This window comes from Ranitomeya imitator, chromosome 6, assembly GCF_032444005.1.
Source record: "Ranitomeya imitator isolate aRanImi1 chromosome 6, aRanImi1.pri, whole genome shotgun sequence".
NCBI lineage: Eukaryota > Metazoa > Chordata > Amphibia > Anura > Dendrobatidae > Ranitomeya > Ranitomeya imitator.
Window position 1 is genome coordinate 514,145,308 of NC_091287.1, and position 23,766 is coordinate 514,169,073.

The window sequence follows — 23,766 nt, forward strand, 5'->3', positions numbered from 1 at the left end:
AAAATATTGATATACTTACCTCTCCGGAGGCCCCTGGACATCACCGCTGGTAACCGGCAGCCTTCTTTGTTTAAAATGAGCGCGTTTAGGACCTGGGAATGACGTTGCGGCTTCTGATTGGTCGCGTGCCACTCATGTGACCGCCACGCAACCAATCAGAAGCCGTGACGTCATTCTCAGGTCCTAAATTCCTAGAATGAGGAGTTTAGGGCCTGAGAATGACGTCGCGGCTTGTGATTGGTCATGTGGCGGTCACATGATCGGCACGCGACCAATCAGAAGCCGTGACGTCATGGAAGTCCCTAAACGCGCTCATTTTAAACAAAGAAGGCTGCCGGTTACCAGCGGTGATGTCCAGGGGCCTCCGGAGAGGTAAGTATATCAATATTTTTTATTTTAATTCTTTATTTTACACATTAATATGGATCCGATACCGATTCCCGATATCACAAAAATATCGGAACTCGGTATCGGAATTCCGATACCGCAAGTATTGGCCGATACCCGATACTTGCGGTATCGGAATGCTCAACACTAGACATGGCTCAGATGTGACCTACAATATAATATTAATTTGCCGTCTATTCTTGTAATGGCTGGGACCAATGATTGGCCTAAGTTACCAGTGTGGCTACATACTAATAGAAAAGGGCTGCAGAAGGCCAAGTAAGCAAAGACTTGTAACCAGAACAAAGCTTTATAAGAATTGTTTAGCTGTTTTATTTCGAGTTTCTATTGTACTGTCATTAGATTACGCCAAGAACTATTATTATTCTTCATTGGCATTATTTCGGAAAAGTTGCTTTTTAATCATTAGTTATATTATCCTTGACTTTAACATTGGTGGCTTTTAAAGAGGTTGGACCATCAATGTTTGAACATGTAGTCCGTGTCTCACTTTTTCAATACAAGTGATTGTGCCTCGTGCTGCAGTTTCTCCAATGTTTTTTTACTTTGCTGATCATTTTGCAGCCAAATAATTAATAAATAATTTTTTAATAACCCATCTTGTAGCAGCTAGGATTTTCAGATTTATGGTTTATGTTTAATATAGGCCATCAATAACAGATGAATGGGGATCCAACGCCTGACATCCCTACCAATCAGCTGTCAGTAAGTCCCACGACTGTAAAAAGTAAACAGTATACAGAGCCGAAACAGCATGGCTCCATACTCTGTGTTGTGGTCATTTTTGGTACTGCAGCTCAGATCACATTCACTTCAACAGGTACAAGAGAACATCCATTACACGGATGTTTCTGATCTATACACCGTTTACTTCTGGACATAATAAGACATGGGAATAGCTGATAGATGGTAATACTGGGTGTTCAATCACTACCAATCTGATGTTGATGACCTAGGCTAAGGTCCTGGGCAATCCCTTTAAAGGGAGTCTTTCACCATGTTTTTGTTATCTCATCTAAGAGCAGCATAATGTAAGGAAAGAGACCCTGATTCCAGTGATGCATCACTTAGTTTACTGGGTGCAGCAGTTGTGATGCAATCAGAGTTTTTAGGTATAGCATAGAATGGTAGAGTTAGAAGGGACCTCCTGGGTCATTGTGTCCAACCCCCTGCTCAATTCAGGATTCAAAAAATCATCTCAGACAGATGTCTGTCCAACCTGCTTTAAGACTTCCATTGAAGGAGAACTCACCACCTTTCCTGGCAGCCTGTTCCACTCACGGATCACCATCACTGTCAAAAAGTGTTTTCTGATGTCTAATCAGTTTCTTCTCCTTTTCATTTTTATCCCATTGCTTCTAGTCTTTCTTTCTGCAAATTGGAATAAAGCTGATCCCTGCAGGTCTCAGAAAGTTGACCCCACCCACATCCCTGATTAGCAGCTTTCCATGTACATTGTCTATTGACAGTAAACTGCTAATCAGTGTTCGTGGCTGGACTAGGAGGCATGCAGGCACTTTTCCAGCAGTGATAATCTTGATTAATCTTGATTGATCCTGATAAGAAAACACTAATTGCATTGAAACAACAACACACAGCCTAGTAAGTGACACATCACTTAAATCAGTGTCTCTGCCCCTACCTCATGCTGCTTTCAGATTACATAGCAAATACCTGATGACAGATTCCCTTTAAATGCTTGCCATCAATGTTTAGAATTGAGAGTCCTCAGTGGTTGATACCATTTAATGGCTAACTGAAAAGATGGTGACAAATTGCAAGCTTTCGAGACTACACAGGTCTCTTCATCAGGCAAAGACAAACAAATTCTGAAGAATCACATATTTATGCACAACATAGCACAGAAAAAAAAAGGAGGGGGAAAACCATGGATAAGGCTATGTTCACATTTGCGGTGTGTCGGGCGCAACCGCGGTGACGCATGCACCATGCGCCCCTATATTAAACATGGGGGGCGCATGGACATGCATTTTGTTGCATTTTGTGACGCATGCGTTTTTTTGGGCGCAAGCATCAGGGCACAGAGGACGCAGCTTGTTGCATTTTTTGCGCTATAAAAATGAACGCATGCATCACAAAATGCAGCAAAACGCTTTGCGTGCGTTGTGCGTTGCGTCGCCGACGCAGCACACAACAAGGCAAATGTGAACGTAGCCTAAGACAGGTGACATGAAGCAGAATTACCATGGGTGATAAACAGTTATGTCCATAAATATTGGGCCATCTCTTAGATAAGGATTTTTTTATTGTCCTGTGATTGGGGTCTCTGTTGTGATGACCCCTCATAGTCTGGGGGGCAAGTTCCTTAGTTGATGTAAAAAGACATAAATCCATGCGACACATTCATTCCAAATGGACGGAGACATCTTCTTTCCTGCCATCAATGTTAAACCCCTTTAAAAAAATTTCCTAGAAAACTATGAAGTTAACACTTAACAGATATCATGTTCTTTTCTACTGACCACTGAAGCAGAGCATAGTTTCTTCTATGTGCAGCATAAAGTGAACTATTAATAAGTATTTTCTCCTCTTAATTGGATCTTTAGTAACAGGCGAGTGGGATAAATGTACAGAAAAGCCTTGCTAGACTTCCAGCTCACACAATTAATTCATCTAATGGTTTTTCTGACAATGAAAACTATTTTAACAGCAATTAGTTGTGTTACACTGATTTATTGCTGCAAATAGTTTGACAGCCGTGTTTGCTTTGATGCGTTAAAAGTTCATAAAGCTTCATTACAGGGTGTTAAGCTTTGTGGGTTAATCATCGTGATAACTTTTGCACACTGTAGGATCCAGCACTAGATATTGGCATTTTTTCCTATAAGTGCCGATTTAATAAATAGTGCTATTATTATGTCTTATGTCTTATCATTGTACACGGTCGGCGCTTTCTAAAGGCTTTACAATTCCTTGGGTTTATTAAATAGCAGAATTATAACTCCTTATGGAAAGACGTAATGAGTGTTTCATTGCCCATGATAGTTAAAAAGGAATTTAAGACTTTAACATTGGTGGCTTGTCCACAGGATAAGTCATTAATATTTGGCTGGTGGTGGCACTTCTAGGACTGTAGCACCTATTTTATTAATTTCTCAGGTCACACTTATGTTACCGCTGCTCAGTGATTCATTTATAACTGTAATAGGCCATACATTCATTCAGTTAACTGAAGGGGCAATGTATTTAGCAAAATTTGTAGAAGGCTCTTATCTACTTAGAGAATCAATCAGAAATAGGGTTTAAACTCACAGACATTAACCGGGGCCCAACTAGATTGTGGTGGCCTCATCCTTGTTTTAGGGCCTACCCTTTTTTTTTGGATGGTTCTCATCCGGCAAGATGCACAACATTTTTTCTCCTATCTTAGTCTCATACAGTAGCTCCGGCAGTAATGACCTAATATGCTTGTTACTCCCCAAGCCTAATACACTAGCAACATTAGAAGCATAGGGTAGTATCCACAAATAGACCAAATGTCCCTTGGCTATCATACAAGTTCCTGCTGGATCACCAGTCACCGGAAGGAATGCAAGCAGCTAACCAAAACCTTGTTTTCAAGGGAAAAAATGTCAGGACCCATTGAGCTCGGTTAGGCTGGGGTCATAGCGGCATATATTCTCTGATCTGAGAGATTATGGCCGATTATGCAGAGTTTGATCAGAATGTGATCGGATTTTCTTGGATGAGGAGAAGATGAAAAAATTAAAATTCTTCATCTTCTCCATTCTGTCATGGAATTTGAACTACATGTACGCGTCATCCGAGTTCAGTCTCCTGCTTTTCACGGACATATTGACTTGCATGACCGAGTGCGATCTCGAATATTGAATCCAACTTGGGCATACAGCGATTTTTTCTTCTGATTAGCTCGGTCCGAGGAAAAATTTGGACACATGCATGGTCCCATAGAATAACATTGGTCAGAGTACGAACCAATGTTTGTCAGATTGCTCTCGGACCTTAAATACGGTCATGGCCTTGAGCCTTTAGCGCAAAACAGACAGCCGAATGTCATCTAACCCCTCACCAGGTGATGATTACAATAAAAACTATCTACCAAACACCTATATCTACCTAATTCATAACAGGAGAAAAGTGATGGAATGTTTGCCACCTCAACAAATGCAGTATCTCAACAAATTACTAAATGACAGATCACAGAGGGTCCATTGAGTTTCTTGGTCTCTGGGTCCAGGTGGCAACTGTGACCACTGCTATCCCTATAAATCAACTTAAAAAAACACACAATTTCCTCTAAAAATCAAAAACATTACAATAAATTGTTGGGAGAGTTTATGTGCAGTGTCGGACTGGGGTGCCAAGTGCCCATTAGTAACAGTGACTCTTGGGGCCCGCTGTTCTTTACATACAAATACTGTACTACCTTACACAAATTTGCCTTCGCTTCTATATAACAATGAACTGGGCAGAATATTACATGAATGATGAGATGCTATACTTGTTTGTATCTAATAAATAAGGTAATTTGTGGCAACTATTCTTCTAATACTTCTAATAATTCCAATGAAACTGCCCTAACTAAGGTCACCAATTACCTCTTAACCGCCAAGAGCAAGCAACACTACTCTGTCCTCCTCGACCTGTCGGCTGCCATTGACACAGTGGACCATTCCCTATCATTACAGACCCTCTCATCCCTTGGCATCACAGACTTGGCCCTATCCTGGATCTCATTGTACCTAACTGACCGAACATTCAGCGTCTCCCACTCACACACCACCTCCTAACCTCGCCCACTATCTGCCGGCATTCCACAAGGTTCAGTCCTCGGGCCCCTGATCTTCTCCATTTACACCTTTGGCCTGGGACAGCTCATAGAATCTCATGGCTTTCAGTATCATCTCTATGTTGATGACACACAGATATACATCTCTGGACCAGATATCACCTCCCTACTAACCAGAATCCCTCAATGTCTGTCCACTATTTCATCCTTCTTCTCCACTAGATTTCTGAAACTTAACATGGACAAAACAGAATTCATCATCTTTTCCCCATCTCACGCGACCCCCCAACGAACCTATCCATTGCAGTAAATGGCTGCCCACTCTCCCCAGTCCCACAAGCTCGCTGCCTCGGGGTAATCCTTGACGCTGATCTCTCCTTCAAACCACATATCCAAGCCCTTTCCACTTCCTGCCGACTTCAACTCAAAAATATTTCACGAATCTGTACATTCCTCAACCAAGAATCTGCACAAACCCTAGTGCATGCCCTCATCTCTCGCCTTGACTACTGCAACCTCCTGCTCTGTGGCCTCCCCTCTAACACTCTCGCACCCCTCCAATCTATTCTAAACTCTGCTGCCCGACTAATCCACCTGTCCCCCCGCTATACCCCGGCCTCTCCCCTCTGTCAATCCCTTCACTGGCTCCCCATTGCCCAGAGACTCCAGTACAAAACCCTAACCATGACGCACAAAGCCATCCACAACCTGTCTCCTCCATACATCTGTGACCTCGTATCCCGGTACTTACCTACACACCACCTCCAATCCTCACAAGATCTCCTTCTCTACTCCCCTCTTATCCCCTCTTCCCACAATCGTAAACAAGATTTCTCTAATTTGATGATGATCAAATAATGATTTTTCGTATCACCCCTATTCTGGAACCCTCTACCACAACACATCAGACTCTCACCTATCATCGAAACCTTCAAAAAGAGCCTGAAGACCCACCTCTTCAGACAAGCCTACAACCTGCAGTAACCACCGATTGACCAAACTGCTGCATGACCAGCTCTATCCTCACCTACTGTATTCTCACCCATCCCTTGTAGATTGTGAGCCTTCGCAGGCAGGGTCCTCTCTCCTCCTGTACCAGTTATGACTTGTATTGTTTAAGATTATTGTACTTGTTTTTATTATGTATACCCCTCCTCACATGTAAAGCGCCATGGAATAAATGGCGCTATAACAATAAATAATAATAATACAGAGTTGGGGAGCTTTCTCCAGCAGAGGGGCCTACTGGGGACTCACCTGTTCCCCTTTGTGCCAATCCGCACCTGTTTGTGTGAATGTATGCGGCCGCCCTTTGAATATGATGTGAGTTGTATCCTGTCAAGGGTTTTTTCTAACATGTATTAGATTTGTCTAGAAAAAAACTTAAGCCCTTGACAAAATTGCAGGAGAGTTAATGGCGGACACAACTGTAATTTAGGCTCTAGGTAAATGATTGTCATTTTGTAGTTTAATAGTGAAATACCCTTTGATCAGCTATTTAGCTGTGATCAGATCTCCAGTTTCGAGTACATAAAGATGATGCTTTACTTTAATTGAATTGATAATTACACCAAAAACTACATTCTCAGATTGGGTCACAGGGCAGGGTATTAACTTTCTGCATAAATTTACCTTCCAACTCTTTTCTCTCACTCGGTAATCTAAAGTTACTAATTAATGCAGTTACCCTGAGGTCTTTTATGTGGAGATGGGCTGTCATGGGAACATCCGCTTTACATAAGAGGATAATTAACAGTAAATTTTCATCGTAAAGTCATAAATTATAATATGAGGCATAATATAATTATTGAAATATGCAAGAATTTTTTTCTTTTGTAATTGGATCTGTAATAAATCTATTAAAAATATACCATAAAAAGGTGAACTGGACTCACAATGTATCTCTGGGAATGAGTTCTGTACTGTACTTATGACCTGTGCACCGTTGACTGATCTAAATCATGATAGTATTATTGATGATGAATCAAAATTGCAACATGACTTCTTAGACTCCTTATGAGGGTTCAAGCACACAGCTGATTATCTTGGCCAAGTGCTATGCGAGATGGATATCACTTGTGCCCATGTTATTCTATGAGGCTGTGCATATGTTCGATTTTTTGTCCACGGTCCGAGTGGTCTAAGGAAATAAATCAGTGACATATCTGATTTTGATCTGAGTGTCGGCTAAAAATCAGCAATGCAGGTCTATAAGTCCATTGGACACCACTCAAATGACATCCATGTGCAGTCCAATTTTCACAGACTGATAAAATTGAGAAAGTGAAGAAACTTTTTTTAATTTCCTCCGAGAAAAAAGGATACCACTTTGATCAAACTGAGTCTGAGTAGCATAAGCCGACAATTTTTCACCAATGCAGAGAAAATGGTCGTGTGACCCTAGCCCCAAGATAACTGTTGGGAAGTGTTAAAAGAGGGAAGAGGGAGACTGTTTTGAATAACCAGAAGGCATAAAACAGACCTGATGAGAGCAGATATTGTTGACACACACATTTTCTTACCACCTAAATACAAGACCAAAAGATGTCATATATTAATACTTGTGTACCAAAGGTTGCACCAGTCACTCCAAATGCTAGAATGGATTTGGTGTTGTATTCCTCTAATTTTCTAATCAGAAATGTGGCATTGAAAAGTCTGAAGGATCCATCCGGGCAACTGTAATCTTATGTGCTTGGCTAGCTTTACGATAGGATTGAAATTGGTGGGCTGAGCGAACAGTCTAAAGGTACCGTCACATTAAGCGACACTGCAGCGATATAGGCAACGATGCCGATCGCTGCAGCGTCGCTGTTTTGTCGTTGTGTGGTCGCTGGAGAGCTGTCACACAGACAGCTCTCCAGCGACCAACGATGCCGAAGTCCCCTGGTAACCAGGGTAAACATCGGGTTACTAAGCGCAGGGCCGCGCTTAGTAACCCGATGTTTACCCTGGTTACCATTGTAAAAGTAAAAAAAAAAAAAAACACTACATACTTACATTCCGGTGTCTGTCCCCCGGCGTCAGCTTCCCCGCACTGACTGTGAGCGCCGGCCGGCCGTAAAGCAGAGCACAGCGGTGACGTCACCGCTGTGCTCTGCTTTATGGCCGGCCGGCGCTGATACAGTGCAAGGAAGCTAATGCCGGGGGACAGCCACCGGAATGTAAGTATGTACTGTTTTTTTTTTTTTTACTTTTACAATGGTAACCAGGGTAAACATCGGGTTACTAAGTGCGGCCCTGCGCTTAGTAACCCGATGTTTACCCTGGTTACCAGTGAAGACATCACTGGATCGGCATCACACACGCCGATTCAGTGATGTCAGCGGGTGATTAGCGACCAAAAAAAAGGTCCTGATCATTCAAAGGGACCAACGATCTCCTAGCAGGGGCCTGATCGTTGGTCGCTGTCACGCATAACGATTTTGTTAACAATATTGTTGTTACGTCACAAAAAGCAACGATATCGTTAACAAAATTGTTATGTGTGAAGGTACCTTAACATGCATAGGAGTCTTTCAAGATAAGGATCTGGCATGTCCATTTTCAGACTGCCAATTCTATTATCCCCGGAGAAATAAGATGCCACACGAGGAGTTTGACAGGGCTGTCTCATAGAGAACGTAAGAGCATCTGAGAATGAGCATTCTGGTGAATGGAGGTATCAGGGGACATAGTTTCTGGATGAATGATAGGCCAAACCATAGTTCATACAATACTTATAGCTTATGTTTCAGGGTCCCAAAGACAGGTGTTACTAAAATAAGCTTCTGAATAACCAATAGTTTGAGATAAAAACATTATGAATATGGCCAGTTTTAAGGCCCCTAGTACCCACTGGACTGATGTTGGCCGAACCTGCCGATATCACTCTTGTATATGGGATAGTCAGGAGAGATAGCTGCTGGTTCAGTGATTGTCCAAGCCATCGTTTGAACGACAGCTGTTGCTTATGTAAATGGGGCTTTAGAGTTTTGGACCTAAATTCAAAATAGAATGTAAATCAAAATTTGGCAGTTACCTTTAAGAAAGCCATAAGCCCCAATTCATCATTTGTGGGGGAGTTTAAGTCACTTTCCTTTTTGTCTTGTAATATTATTTGCCTTTTATGGCACCAAAATTTAAAAAATGGCGCAAGCGATTGCTGAATTTGGAGAGAAGTTAAAAATCATCTTGTTTCTGTCTTCAAAGGTTTTTGCAATTTTTTGGCACCAAAAGACACACATTGTGCAGAATGTTGCAACAATTTTATCAAAATACTGATATACTGAAAAATACAACAGTGGGGAGACTGGAGCGGAGTTGCGATAAAATGTGATGATGACTTTTTAAAAAGTCCCAATTGCTGAACCTCTTGAAATCATCTGGAATCGCTAAACTCAAAGCGGAAAGCAAAAAAACAGAAGAGCACATATAAAATGGACTTAAAAAGAAGGTGCAAATAGAATAATGAATTGTATGCAAACAAAAAAAAAACTCAGTAAACTAGACAAAAAAATAGGCGCAAAGGCACTGATAAATCTGGACCATAGCACATTTAGCGTAAAGTGGGAAGTAGGACCCATTCTGAGTAGTGGTGACCGAGTATGCTTGTTTCTTGCATTTTCCAAGCATGCTCAGGTGTTCTTCGACTATCTTGGGCGTGCTCGGAGATTATGTTTGTGTCCCCGCAGCTGCGTGATTTGTGGCTGCTAGACAGCCTGAACACATCCAAGGGTTGCCTATTTGTAGGGAATCCCCACATTTATTCAGGCTGTCTAGCAGCAACAAATCACGCAGCTGTGGAAACACAAACATAATCTACGAGCATGCCCAAGATAGTCGGAGAACATCGGAGCATGCCGGAAAACTCCAGTGACGAGCACACTCGCTCATCACTAATTCTGAGCATTGTTTCGGGGCCCTATGATATGTAAGCATTCTTCTGGATCTAGAATTTTTTTTTATTACTTATAACTCCCCTGCATTCCTTAAAAAATAAAAAAAAGATCCTATCTATTTTTTCCGCAATCTTTTGCAAAGTTACTACAATAAGAACACTTTAAGAGCTCCTAAAAATGAAATTGAAATGAAGAATATTTCAGAATTAAGTCATCTAACGCAGATATCGGATTTTTATTACTTCTAACTTATTTGAATTTTATGGCTCCAAAACAAACCGCACAAATGATTTGCTCCTGGATGCGAAATAACAAATGACAATTCAGTTTTATCGATTTTTATATTCTCTTGTTGAGACGAATTGTAAAACTGAAAAGTTTTTTTTTTTTTTTTTTTTTTTTTGCTCCTTATAATGGTAGCACCAAACTTCTATGGATGCACAAGTCACCAAGTTACATTTGCTCTATGGAAAATTTACTGCTATTTCAGCCTGGCTCAGACAAAATAATTTATTTTTTCTCTAACCTTGGGAAATTTCTGAATTGATTGTTATGAAAACTAAAAGAAAATGCACCCGGTTTGATTGCTTTATATAAAATCCTACACAGGAAGATTCAATATGTAGGGTTTTTTTTTTTAATAGATTTTCAAGGAGTTCCTATTGTTACAAACACAAAGGCACCTGCCGTGTGTATTAGTCGTAGTGGATCCGGCATTGTGCGCTACCGGCATATTTTACGGCTTTTTTCCTTCCTGTTGGCTTCTATATATTTATGTTTTTTCGATCCTAATGCATATTGAGGGGCTGTGCTCTTCTAGAAGTGATTTCAGAGCTCCGATTTGTGCTCTGAAGTATAGGATAGCTTCCAGGCATTTTTTTTTAAATTTAAATAAGTATATTTTGGGCTATAAATAATATTTGCAAATGGGTTTTATTTAAAATTTCGCAATGTTTTATTTCTTCAGCCTTTGTATTGCATACATAGCTGGCTGCAGAATTATTTTACTGAGAATCCGTAAGTGAGCTTGTTCTGAATACAGGCTGCTGAATGAGTTAACTTTCTTTTACTAAACTTCTTTCAGTTGACTTATGACCACAGACCTCATGGAAGTTGAGTTGAAACTTGCGGTCATAAATCAGCTTAGAAAAAGACGAAATAGATGCAAACTCCCTGTGAAAATGAGATGAGATCACTGATGAATTCTCAGGAAACTCTACAGCCAGCAATTCGTAGGGGAAACAAAGAGCCTGTAAAAGCCACTTGGTGTAAAATGTTTAATGAAAGTAGCAAAACAAATTTCCCCAATACTTTTACTATACTTTTAGGGGAAAAAAAACAAATAAAGAAGATTCTGTAGTTTTTAGATTTTTACCTGTAAAAGTTGATGAATGCGCTGAGTTGGGTCGAACACTTTATTTTCTTGGCATATACTTTATTTTTGAATATTCAATATCATAATAACATTTTAATTGTACAACAGCAAATAAAAATAAATAAAAATAGCATTCTAAAAAATAACAGCGAACACAATAGGGGTTTGGAGTAATAGGAAGGGAAAGGTAAGTATTGGGGTATATTTGGGAGATCACGTGGGTGGAGACAAGGGTCCTGCTAAGAGATGGTAGTATTTACATACTTGGACAAAATTCAGTTGTAAAATATGGAGATATGTGTGGTATAAATTATTTTTTATTATCTTTGCTTAATGACACTCAAGGTTATAATGGTTAAGGTAATAAAATATAGTGTTGTTCCGAATGAGGCTGAGTTTTGAAATATATACCTTTTTTTTTACTTATTTTTAGTGCGGGATAAATGAGCCTTTTCTAGAGTAAATATAAGATACAGTTTGTTGGTCCATTCTAGCATGGAGGGAGGATCTCTGTCTTTTTAATATCCTGCAATGATGATTTTAGCGGCATCAATAAAATGGTGCATTATAGAATGTTTGTTTAAAATTGCTGTTGAGAGTGTAAGTTGACTAAGTCTAGACTGGGTGAAAATGACACTCTGCTCAAGCTCTAAAGTGATCGATTCTCTCAAATGAGGAGGAAATGGAGAAATAAACTCTCTATTTTCTCCAAGGAGTCAGTGTGTGGAAGTCAGACTGCATTCAGATGTCTTTCAAGTGCAGTCCGATGGTTTCCACAGAGAACTAAATGACTTGCACGGCTTCAATGTCTGACTAGGGTGGCAAGGGCCCACTAGTAACATTGACTTGAAGGTTCAGCTTCATGCAAATATTGTATTACACTATTTCACAAATTTACTTCTTCTATATAGAATTAAACCAGGTAGTTTGTTGAATGAATGATGAGATTCTGCTTTTGTCTGTAAATAGTGACTAAATGTGTTGGCCAACTACTGCATGTTTTGGGGGTAAGTGACTTATTCTTGCATAGGGGTCCACCGGAGGATTCTCCTGTTTTCCTGTGGGCCAGTCCGAGCCTGCGTGGCTGAGGGAGATCTGAATATCGGATCAAACTCAGGCGTGCAGCGATTTTTTTTCCCTCAAACAGCCTCTGTCCGAGGAAAAAATCGAACAAATGCTTGGCCCCATAAAAAAAACATCGCTCCATGTGTGATCTCATGTTTTGCCTGAAGTACACTCATCTGCACCTTCTCTAAAACTAATTTTGATGTTAATGGTCGTTTCTATAATATTTGTTACCACAATGGTTTGATTTTAGTGCAAAGGAACCAAAGGTGAACGGAAGAGATCCCCGTTCTTGGTTAAATCATAAGCATTTTTGGGAATAAGAATGGTCAATTTTGTGCAGAATTTGCTGGATTTTTTGGGGGGACGAGAAGCTATAGCACTTTTCCAGAGCCTTTGTTCTACGGGTATCATGGATGCCCCCTATGTTTCTGTTAACAGATGACAGACCTGAGTGGGAACTTGCTTTATCTGTGGATTGAGTTGAAGCTTTTATTGGGAACATTTTATATAACATTTGGCTTCACATTAATCTGGAACTCCTCGCTGACAAGGGTTTCCATCTAAGTCTCTGAATGACAGGATTCAGCTGAAACCCCCAAAGGCTCCATTCACTATAATGAGGCGGCAGACTTACTCTGGACTCCGTCTGGCCTCTGTACAGAGGTATCCTTTTCTTCAGAGGTGCACAAAACTGTGGCCGATGGCATTTTTATGCACGCCTAGAAAGATGGACACCGCCGGATCACAGGTCCTACGGCATCGACAGTGCCTCCATCCACCTCATTAAAGGGAATCTTCCACCAGGAGCTCTGACTGAATCACATATTTCAGATTTACATGGAAACCCCGGTGTAAGTGCTCAGCTCAGTGTAAGAGCGTGGGAAAAATGTGAGCCGAGCTGTACTGTGATCTTTTGGAGGCAGAATGAACAAATAAACAGCATGTGAAGAATTGGTTTTATTTATATTTTATGCTGTTCCTTTTGAGGTATAAATGATTAGACAACTTTATTCTTTGAGCTGGTGCAATTACAGCGATACCAGATTTATATTTTTTTTAATGTTTGGTTGCTGTCACACACCCCCAAAATTTTTTTTGCAAAAAATAATTTTTGGATCACCATATTTTGAGAGCTAGAATTTTTCCATATTTCTGCAAACAGAATCAGAGACAGTGCGTATTATATTTAATGCACATGGACCTTCTTTATTTGTCAGCACTAAAGATTTGTTGCCCCTTGGGATCTTGGGACGACATAATGCTACATGACAATTAGATGGTTGCCCATCAATATATATATTTTTTTTATTAACGGCTATCACAGTTCTTTGCTATTTTTTTAAATTAAAAAATTGGACATACTTTATTCTGTCTTGCCCTGCCATTGGTCCACCTTGTTTCACCTTGGGTCATAACTACAGAGACCTACAGTATATGTAGCCATTGTATTTCTTTATATGTTTCACATTTTTTATATTTACATTAATAACATTTCGTACTGTGTTTTTAAAGGACATGAATTGACTCCTTGCTATTTTGATTGCTTCGAGTCGCCAATATATGGGTACATTAAGTGGTACCTTTGCTATATCATAAAATGAGGTGGGTGAACGCACTTACACCGCTTCTTCAAAGTACATTTTACACACTCCAGTGCACTTCCAGCCTTGTTTGCATATAACGTTTGCACTAGATTTCTCAAGAATGTTATATCTTCAAAAAAAAGCATCATATTGGGGGACAAGCACCTACACACTAATACCACTACCTTCACATCTGAAAAGGCACAGACAGGTTCCCTTCAATTAAAAAAGTCACATGAGAGATAACCGATGTCTTTCGATTTATTTTATCTAGGTTAAAATATTAACAACACAAAATAAATTATTTCAGCATTTGTTTCTGAAACTTACTGTAAATTTTGTAAAACCAGAAACAAAAATGTTAGGCAGAGTACATTATATACAAGGGTTACGTTATATACATCTGTGGACACAGACATATTTTTGGGCCTGTATGTATTTATAGAGGATAATCTCATCTCATACATTTGTTAATATTCTATAAATGCACAAGAAGGGATTATCCAATCATTTGTCTTTTATTGGTACTGATAATAATGTGGAAAGGTTAATGATATTCATTTCATTCTTATGATTCTAGATTGATGGAATGTAGTTGAATTTTTTTTTCAATTTGAAAAAAAAGTAAAAACTGCCAAATATGTAATAAATTGCCAGGCTCTGATATACCTCAAAATCTGATTGATCATGGTTACCACTCATCTGCCACCATACATAAAGCCGATCCAGTTCTCAAAATAGTTCTTTCGAAACATGTAACATACATAACATAGTAACATAGTTAGTAAGGCTGAAAAAAGACATTTGTCCATCCAGTTCAGCCTACACTCTGTCAGAATAAATCCCCAGATCTACGTCCTTCTACAGAACCTAATAATTGCATGATACAATATTGTTCTGCTCCAGGAAGACATCCAGGCCTCTCTTGAACCCCTCGACTGAGTTCGCCATCGCCACCTTCTCAGGCAAGCAATTCCAGATTCTCACTGCCCTAACAGTAAAGAATCCTCTTCTATGTTGGTGGAAAAACCTTCTCTCCTCCAGACACAGAGAATGCCCCCTTGTGCCCGTCACCTTCCTTGGTATAAACAGATCCTCAGCGAGATATTTGTATTGTCCCCTTATATACTTATACATGGTTATGAGATCGCCCCTCAGTCGTCTTTTTTCTAGACTAAATAATCCTAACTTTGCTAATCTCTCTGGGTATTGTAGTTCCCCCATCTGCTTTATTAATTTTGTTGCCCTCCTTTGTACTCTCTCTAGTTCCATTATATCCTTTCTGAGCACCGGTGCACAAAACTGTGCACAGTACTCCATGTGCGGTCTAACCAGGGATTTGTACAGAGGCAGTATAATGCTCTCATTATGTGCATACAGACCTTTTTCAATGCACCCCATGATCCTCTTTGTAATATTTATATCTCTATACTTATCTAACAAATCCTATAGTGATCATACAAATAGTGTTATGGCAGGCACTGCTATTAATAAATAGGAGTGCTCAATGGACAGATACAAATGGAAACTAAGTACCTATTACAAAAAGGAAAATGTGCACCAGTAAAATAAGGCACTTCTAAAAAACTATTATAAATAAAATTTCAATATTTATACCAAATTTTGGCCTGATGCATCAAAACATTTACGGCAGAATTCTGGACTAAAAGCTTTGAACTGTTTCAAAATTTTGTCATCTTACTCCAGCACAACCTCGCATCAAGACCAGTAAGAACAACGCTGGTCTTCATGCATCGAGGCCAATATCTTTATTGTGAATACTAAGTGGTACAACTAGACAAATGCATCTAAAAAGTACAATAAGGTACATATAAAAGAGCATAGTCATAGCTTGAAATAAGGGTAGCAACTCATGAGATGGACTAGTATATTAGAGCAATAATAAACACTAATATGGTAGTCTTGCAATGTTATAAATAGATTGCTAATAAAAAAAACAATCCTATGAAGATAATGTATAGAAAACATAGACCATAATAAATTTGAATAGACCAATTGATATGGTATAGAAGATGTGATAGTGAGATTACTAAGATGAATAATGCCAGATTTAAGGCTCAAAAATATGGAGCATAAAGCCATTATGAGATAGGAAATCTCCATGCGTATTACTAGTACCAACTAGCTTCCTCAAGGGGTATGATTACATAACTAGCCACAGCTATGATAGTAATGTCTGTTTAAAGGGCAGGACTGTTCTCTGCTTTTCTTGCCCACCACATTCTTTACTTACAATGTGCACTGACAGTGCACTCTCTTGCCAACTCCTCATTCTCATTAAAGCTGACAAGAGAGTGCACTGTCACTGTACATTGAAAAAAAATTCTGCACAGTGAAAAGGGAGCTCAAACGAGGCAGACATCAGAATTGACAACTGACGTATGCTCAGTTGGGCAGGGACTTGCACAGGCCCTGAAACGTATGTCACTGATGATGCTTCATTTCAAGATGGAGATAGAAACTGCGGAAGCGACTGCAACTTCTGCGAGCATGCACTGGGGGTTTTCAAATTAAATATTATTAAACCGGAAGTAGGTAAAAAATAAAATAAAGCAGTTAGAGAGAGTTACATAGTAACATAGTTAGTAAGGCCGAAAAAAGACATTTGTCCATCCAGTTCAGCCTATATTCCATCATAATAAATCCCCAGACCTACGTCCTTCTACAGAACCTAATAATTGTATGATACAATATTGTTCTGCTCCAGGAAGACATCCAGGCCTCTCTTGAACCCCTCGACTGAGTTCGCCATCACCACCTCCTCAGGCAAGCAATTCCAGATTCTCACTGCCCTAACAGTAAAGAATCCTCTTCTATGTTGGTGGAAAAATCTTCTCTCCTCCAGACGCAAAGAATGCCCCCTTGTGCCCGTCACCTTCCTTGGTATAAACAGATCCTCAGCGAGATATTTGTATTGTCCCCTTATATACTTATACATGGTTATTAGATCGCCCCTCAGTCGTCTTTTTTCTAGAGTAAATAATCCTAATTTCGCTAATCTATCTGGGTATTGTAGTTCTCCCATCCCCTTTATTAATTTTGTTGCCCTCCTTTGTACTCTCTCTAGTTCCATTATATCCTTCCTGAGCACCGGTGCCCAAAACTGGACACAGTACTCCATGTGCGGTCTAACTAGGGATTTGTACAGAGGCAGTATAATGCTCTCATCATGTGTATCCAGACCTCTTTTAATGCACCCCATGATCCTGTTTGCCTTGGCAGCTGCTGCCTGGCACTGGCTGCTCCAGGTAAGTTTATCATTAACTAGGATCCCCAAGTCCTTCTCCCTGTCAGATTTACCCAGTGGTTTCCCGTTCAGTGTGTAATGGTGATATTGATTCCTTCTTCCCATGTGTATAACCTTACATTTATCATTGTTAAACCTCATCTGCCACCTTTCAGCCCAAGTTTTCAAGTTATCCAGATCCATTTGTAGCAGAATACTATCTTCTCTTGTATTAACTGCTTTACATAGTTTTGTATCATCTGCAAATATCGATATTTTACTGTGTAAACCTTCTACCAGATCATTAATGAATATGTTGAAGAGAACAGGTCCCAATACTGACCCCTGCGGTACCCCACTGGTCACAGCGACCCAGTTAGAGACTATACCATTTATAACCACCCTCTGCTTTCTATCGCTAAGCCAGTTACTAACCCATTTACACACATTTTCCCCCAGACCAAGCATTCTCATTTTGTGTACCAACCTCTTGTGCGGCACGGTATCAAACGCTTTGGAAAAATCGAGATATACCACGTCCAATGACTCACCGTGGTCTAGCCTATAGATTACCTCTTCATAAAAACTGATTAGATTGGTTTGACAGGAGCGATTTCTCATAAACCCATGCTGATATGGAGTTAAACAGTTATTCTCATTGAGATAATCCAGAATAACATCCCTCAGAAACCCTTCAAATATTTTACCAACAATAGAGGTTAGACTTACTGGCCTATAATTTCCAGGTTCACTTTTAGAGCCCTTTTTGAATATTGGCACCACATTTGCTATGCGCCAGTCCTGCGTAACAGACCCTGTCGCTATAGAGTCCCTAAAAATAAGAAATAATGGTTTATCTATTACATTACTTAGTTCTCTTAGTACTCGTGGGTGTATGCCATCCGGACCCGGAGATTTATCTATTTTAATCTTATTTAGCCGGTTTCGCACCTCTTCTTGGGTTAGATTGGTGACCCTTAATATAGGGTTTTCATTGTTTCTTGGGATTTCACCTAGCATTTCATTTTCCACCGTGAATACCGTGGAGAAGAAGGTGTTTAATATGTTAGCTTTTTCCTCGTCATCTACAACCATTCTTTCCTCATTATTTTTTAAGGGGCCTACATTTTCAGTTTTTATTCTTTTACTATTGATATAGTTGAAGAACAGTTTGGGATTAGTTTTACTCTCCTTAGCAATGTGCTTCTCTGTTTCCTTTTTGGCAGCTTTAATTAGTTTTTTAGATAAAGTATTTTTCTCCCTATAGTTTTTTAGAGCTTCAATGGTGCCATCCTGCTTTAGTAGTGCAAATGCTTTCTTTTTACTGTTAATTGCCTGTCTTACTTCTTTGTTTAGCCACATTGGGTTTTTCCTATTTCTAGTCCTTTTATTCCCACAAGGTATAAACCGCTTACACTGCCTATTTAGGATGTTCTTAAACATTTTCCATTTATTATCTGTATTCTTATTTCTGAGGATATTGTCCCAGTCTACCAGATTAAGGGCATCTCTAAGCTGGTCAAACTTTGCCTTCCTAAAGTTCAGTGTTTTTGTGACTCCCTGACAAGTCCCCCTAGTGAAAGACAGGTGAAACTGCACAATATTGTGGTCGCTATTTCCTAGATGCCCGACCACCTGCAGATTTATTATTCTGTCAGGTCTATTAGATAGTATTAGGTCTAAAAGTGCTGCTCCTCTGGTTGGATTCTGCACCAATTGTGAAAGATAATTTTTCTTGGTTATTAGCAGAAACCTGTTGCCTTTATGGGTTTCACAGGTTTCTGTTTCCCAGTTAATATCCGGGTAGTTAAAGTCCCCCATAACCAGGACCTCATTATGGGTTGCAGCTTCATCTATCTGCTTTAGAAGTAGACTTTCCATGGTTTCTGTTATATTTGGGGGTTTGTAACAGACCCCAATGAGAATTTTGTTACCATTTTTCCCTCCATGAATTTCGACCCATATGGACTCGACATGCTCATTTCCTTCGCTAATATCCTCCCTTAAAGTGGACTTTAGACAAGACTTTACATAGAGACAAACCCCTCCTCCTCTCCGATTTTTACGATCCTTTCTAAACAGACTGTAACCCTGTAAGTTAACTGCCCAGTCATAGCTTTCATCTAACCATGTCTCGGTTATTCCCACTATGTCAAAGTTACCTGTAGATATTTCTGCTTCTAGTTGAGGGAGTTGAGGGAGAACAGTAGGCATTTTATAATTAATGTATATAAGAAAAGTAATTAGATCATTATATTAAATAGAAAAACATAAGATTAAAATCAATGTTAGCTTCTGACCACCCTTTTAATGTCACGGAAATCTCTAAAGTGTGTACTTTTGGATGCAGCATTGCAGTAAGGACTCTACAACGAGGCACAGAGCTAATAATACATTCTTGAAATCTAGTTTGCACATCATGAAATGCATTAATGGAATATTCATTCACTTTTATAATTTGCTGATCTCCTGCAATATTTTTTCTTTTGCCTTCATTTTTCAGTTGAATTTTAGCTCAACTGACATAAGCTGGAGGTTACAAGAAGCAATTTGGAGTTAGTTGCATAAATTAGTAACTAAATAGGAGGGAACACTTTGGAATCAGATCAATAGGCATACTACTAAGGCTGTGCACAATTCCCTGGAAAAGCAAGAGGTGACATCTCAGCTGTAAAGTCTTCTTTTTTGGACTAATGATATGTGACTAGAAGAGACAATACAGAAACCTTGGATTCCACAACTGCTGCTTTCTATGGAAACCTTAATGGTGTGTGTAATTAGAATATTCCCTAGCAACAGCTCGGAGATTGCTTACTCGATACATTACAATAATGCGCCTTTCTATATATGAAGGACCAAAATGTCAGCGTAACCATGCCATGTTTTAATGATGCTCCCAAATGGAGTTGCATGAAAGGATAGTAATTGGCACTAGATATTTAACAATTAAATAGATTACTAAATATACAATGTGAAAAAAAAAATATATGTACAGATGTCTGGACTGGAACACTACACCTACAGGTAACAAAGAGACATATTTTAGCTAATCATTTGGAGTGCTGCCATCTTTGCACTTTTTATAATTAGGTTGTGGTCCAGAGTCTTGCCCCATTATCCTGCTAAGGCCGGTTTCACACGTCAGTGTCTCCGGTACGTGAGGTGACAGTTTCCTCACGTACCAGAGCCACTGACACACGTAAACACATAAAAATCAATGCATCTGTTCAGATGTCATTGATTTTTTGCGGACCGTTTCTCCGCATGCCAAACACGGAGACATGTCAGTGTTCGTGGGAGCGCACGTATTACACGGACCCATTAAAGGCAATGGGTCCGTGTAAAACACGTACCGCACACGGACGTTGTCCGTGAGCAGTCCGTGTGCCGTGCAGGAGACAGCGCTACAGTAAGCGCTGTCCCCCCCACTGGTGCTGAAGCCGCCATTCATATCTTCCCTGCAGCAGCGTTTGCTGCAGAGAAGATATGAATAAGTGTGTTTAAAATAAAGATCTATGTGCCCACCTGTGTGCCCCCCCCCTGTTCTGAAAATACTCACCCGGATCGCTCCCTCGCCGGCGCTGCTTCCTCTCCTGGCCGCATCTTCTCCTGTATGCGGTCACGTGGGGCCGCTCATTTACAGTAATGAATATGCGGCCCCACATGACCGCATACAAGAGAAGTTGCGGCCAGAACAGGAAGAAGCGACAGCCAACGAGGGAGCCCCCTGAGGAAGGACATCTCCGAAACACACGTCGGGGTGGGTTTGGAGTCGGCGCGCTCCCCACGTCTGCAGCTGGTAAGGCGCTTTCTGGATACTATTTATACCTATATATTACTCTTCTATTGTCTGGTTATGGGCTCCGGTCACATATATAATATACTGAGTAGCTTCTATATGGAGCATGTAGTACCTAGGAGCCTTTTACCCTCTATGCGCTCTGCCTGGCTGCTGATGTGTGGTGCGTGTTCGCTCCATGCGTACTGTACATGATGTTTGCATCTTTTTACCCACTATTGTTGTATCCCTTGTGTTGCTATATTTATATATTTAATAAAGATTTGTTTATTATTTTTTGGACTTTTTTGCACCTTTCTTTTGTGGTTGTTTGCTCATTCAGATAAATGTATTAAATGTCCATGTTCTAGCCATGCGAAAAAAACTGGTAGTATGTGGATAGCGCATTGATGCAAGTTCATGAGGTAGTTCAAATAAATGTTTTTACACACAGACCTGATGGTCTGTGTGTAAAAAAGAAATTACAGCTTACACTACTCTGATTCGTACTTTGGATCAACCTCGCCCATTTTAAGTCAATGGGTGCATAAAAATGGATCACATACATGCTATGATCGGTATGTCATGTGTTTTTCATGGATACATTACAATTAGAAAGATAAGATGCTGTATTGGTTCTTTATTATTTATTACATTTTCATGTAAAAAATGGTTGCCATACGGATGTGCAAATTTACTTATGGATTCTAGATGGATGTAAAAAATGGAAACACAACTGTTATGGGGATGAAAACATGGAAGAAAATTGTCACTTTTTTCTGGATGTAAAAACCGACGATTTCACAAAATGCTTGTGTGAACCGAGCCGAAGCTGGAAATAACTGGAGTGCTGCCTACGTGTGCTACTGCTCTAGATTCAAGGAACTGTTCTGTTTAACTTTTGTTTATTAAAAAATGTCTAAAAAAATATGTTTTTAGATATTTTCCAACATGTTAAAATGTTCACAATTTTCATGGAGTGAGCTCTCCCCATACCTGGCAGGTTATGACTGTATGTTACAGCCAGGACCTGGCTCTATGGCTACGTTCCCATGTGGAGCTTTTGGTGAATTTTTGATGTTGCAGTTTTTCTCCTCCATTTCTGCGCCAAATAGGTAAAATAGGTTACTTGCATTTTTTCAAAAATATGCAGCGTAATAACTCACCAAAACTTGCTAAGGGAAGGTAATCCAACAATTATGGTTGGAGCGGAGCTTACCATATGATTGTTAACCTGTTAAATGTTTCTGTCAATCTCTGACAGTGGCATTTAACAGGGGCCTGTAATTTGGGCATATCATTACATGATGTCATCAGGAGTCCCTGATGTGTTGCTTTGACTGCAGGGGGTCTGGTGAAGCCCATATGTTTGTTTTTGTGAAGCTCTTTTGAAACACTGGCAGTGGCCGAGCTTCAAAGGACATTTTTTTAATATATACAGTGATGCTGCAGCCATGTTGTATATAGCACAAGTGATCACATGATTACAGCTTCAAGTCTAACAAGATTAGTAAAAACAATGAAAAATCCAAAAGGAGTTCAGCAAAGTATGAAGCAAATCAAAAATCATAAAAGATCAAACCACCCTTTTTTTCTCCCATTAAAAAAGGTAAGTAATAAAAAAAAAACAATACAAATGTGGTATCACCAAGTTCAGAAACGTCAGATTTGTTAAAAAATAAAAATAATTACCCTGATCGGTAAAAATCATGAACGAAAAAAATTCAACAATGCCAAAATTACATTTTTGTGGTCGCTGCAGTTCCACAAAATGTAACAAGCAATCAAAAAAGTCTCTATCCATTTATCCACAAATTATATAAATAAATACATTATCTTGCTGTGCAAAAAATAATCCATCACACAGGCAATATCCATGACCCCTTACCAGCCTGAGAATACCAGCCCCAGCTGTCTGCTTCAGCTAGGCTGGTTGTCAAAAATGGGGCGGGGGGGGGGATCCCATGCCATTTTTTTTAAATTATTTATTTAAATAATTAAAAAACAGGGTGGGTATCCCTCTATTCCTGATAACCAGCCTTGCTAACGCTGACAGCTGAGGGTTGCCTGGCTGGTTATCAAAAATACAAGGGAACCCAAGCCAGTTTTTTTAATTATTTATTTAGAGTGGAGTTGCAGGCTGATGAATACTCCCATCAGCCTCGCCTGCTCTCGCTGCTATTAGTGGCCGGAAGTAAACTTTTTACCTCTGATCATAGCTGCGGGCTCACTCTGTCATTTGACAGTGTGGGAACCATGGCTGTCTGACCAGCAGTAATAATTTTATCACCAATCAGATGCAGTATTTGCAGCACTGTCATGCACATGACAGCGTGACAAACACCCAATGATCAAGCTCCATCAATGGAAACAATTTAATTTGTACGGCTCTCAGAAAATAGCAGCACAAAATTTTTTTTTCATATTTTTACAAATCAATTAAAAAAGAAAATATGCATATACAATATAAAAATCTATGCAAATTTGGTATCGCCGTAATTATACTGGCCTAATGAACTTTATTGCCAGCTCATTTTTTACCTCCCAAATAAACACACTAAAAACAAAAAATAAAACAGAAGCAGAATTTAATTTTTTACATGATCGTAATGCACTTTTGTCTGAGGCAAAATTTGGTCAAACGTACCCCACACAA

General features: G+C 39.7%; 1 protein-coding gene across 1 annotated transcript in view; it reads right to left on the bottom strand.

Moving 5' to 3' along the window:
• The window catches only part of CSMD3 (CUB and Sushi multiple domains 3), a 2,093,798-nt gene that overhangs the window by 79,540 nt on the left and 1,990,492 nt on the right, over positions 1–23,766 (bottom strand). The gene's annotated exons all lie outside the window — the stretch shown is intronic.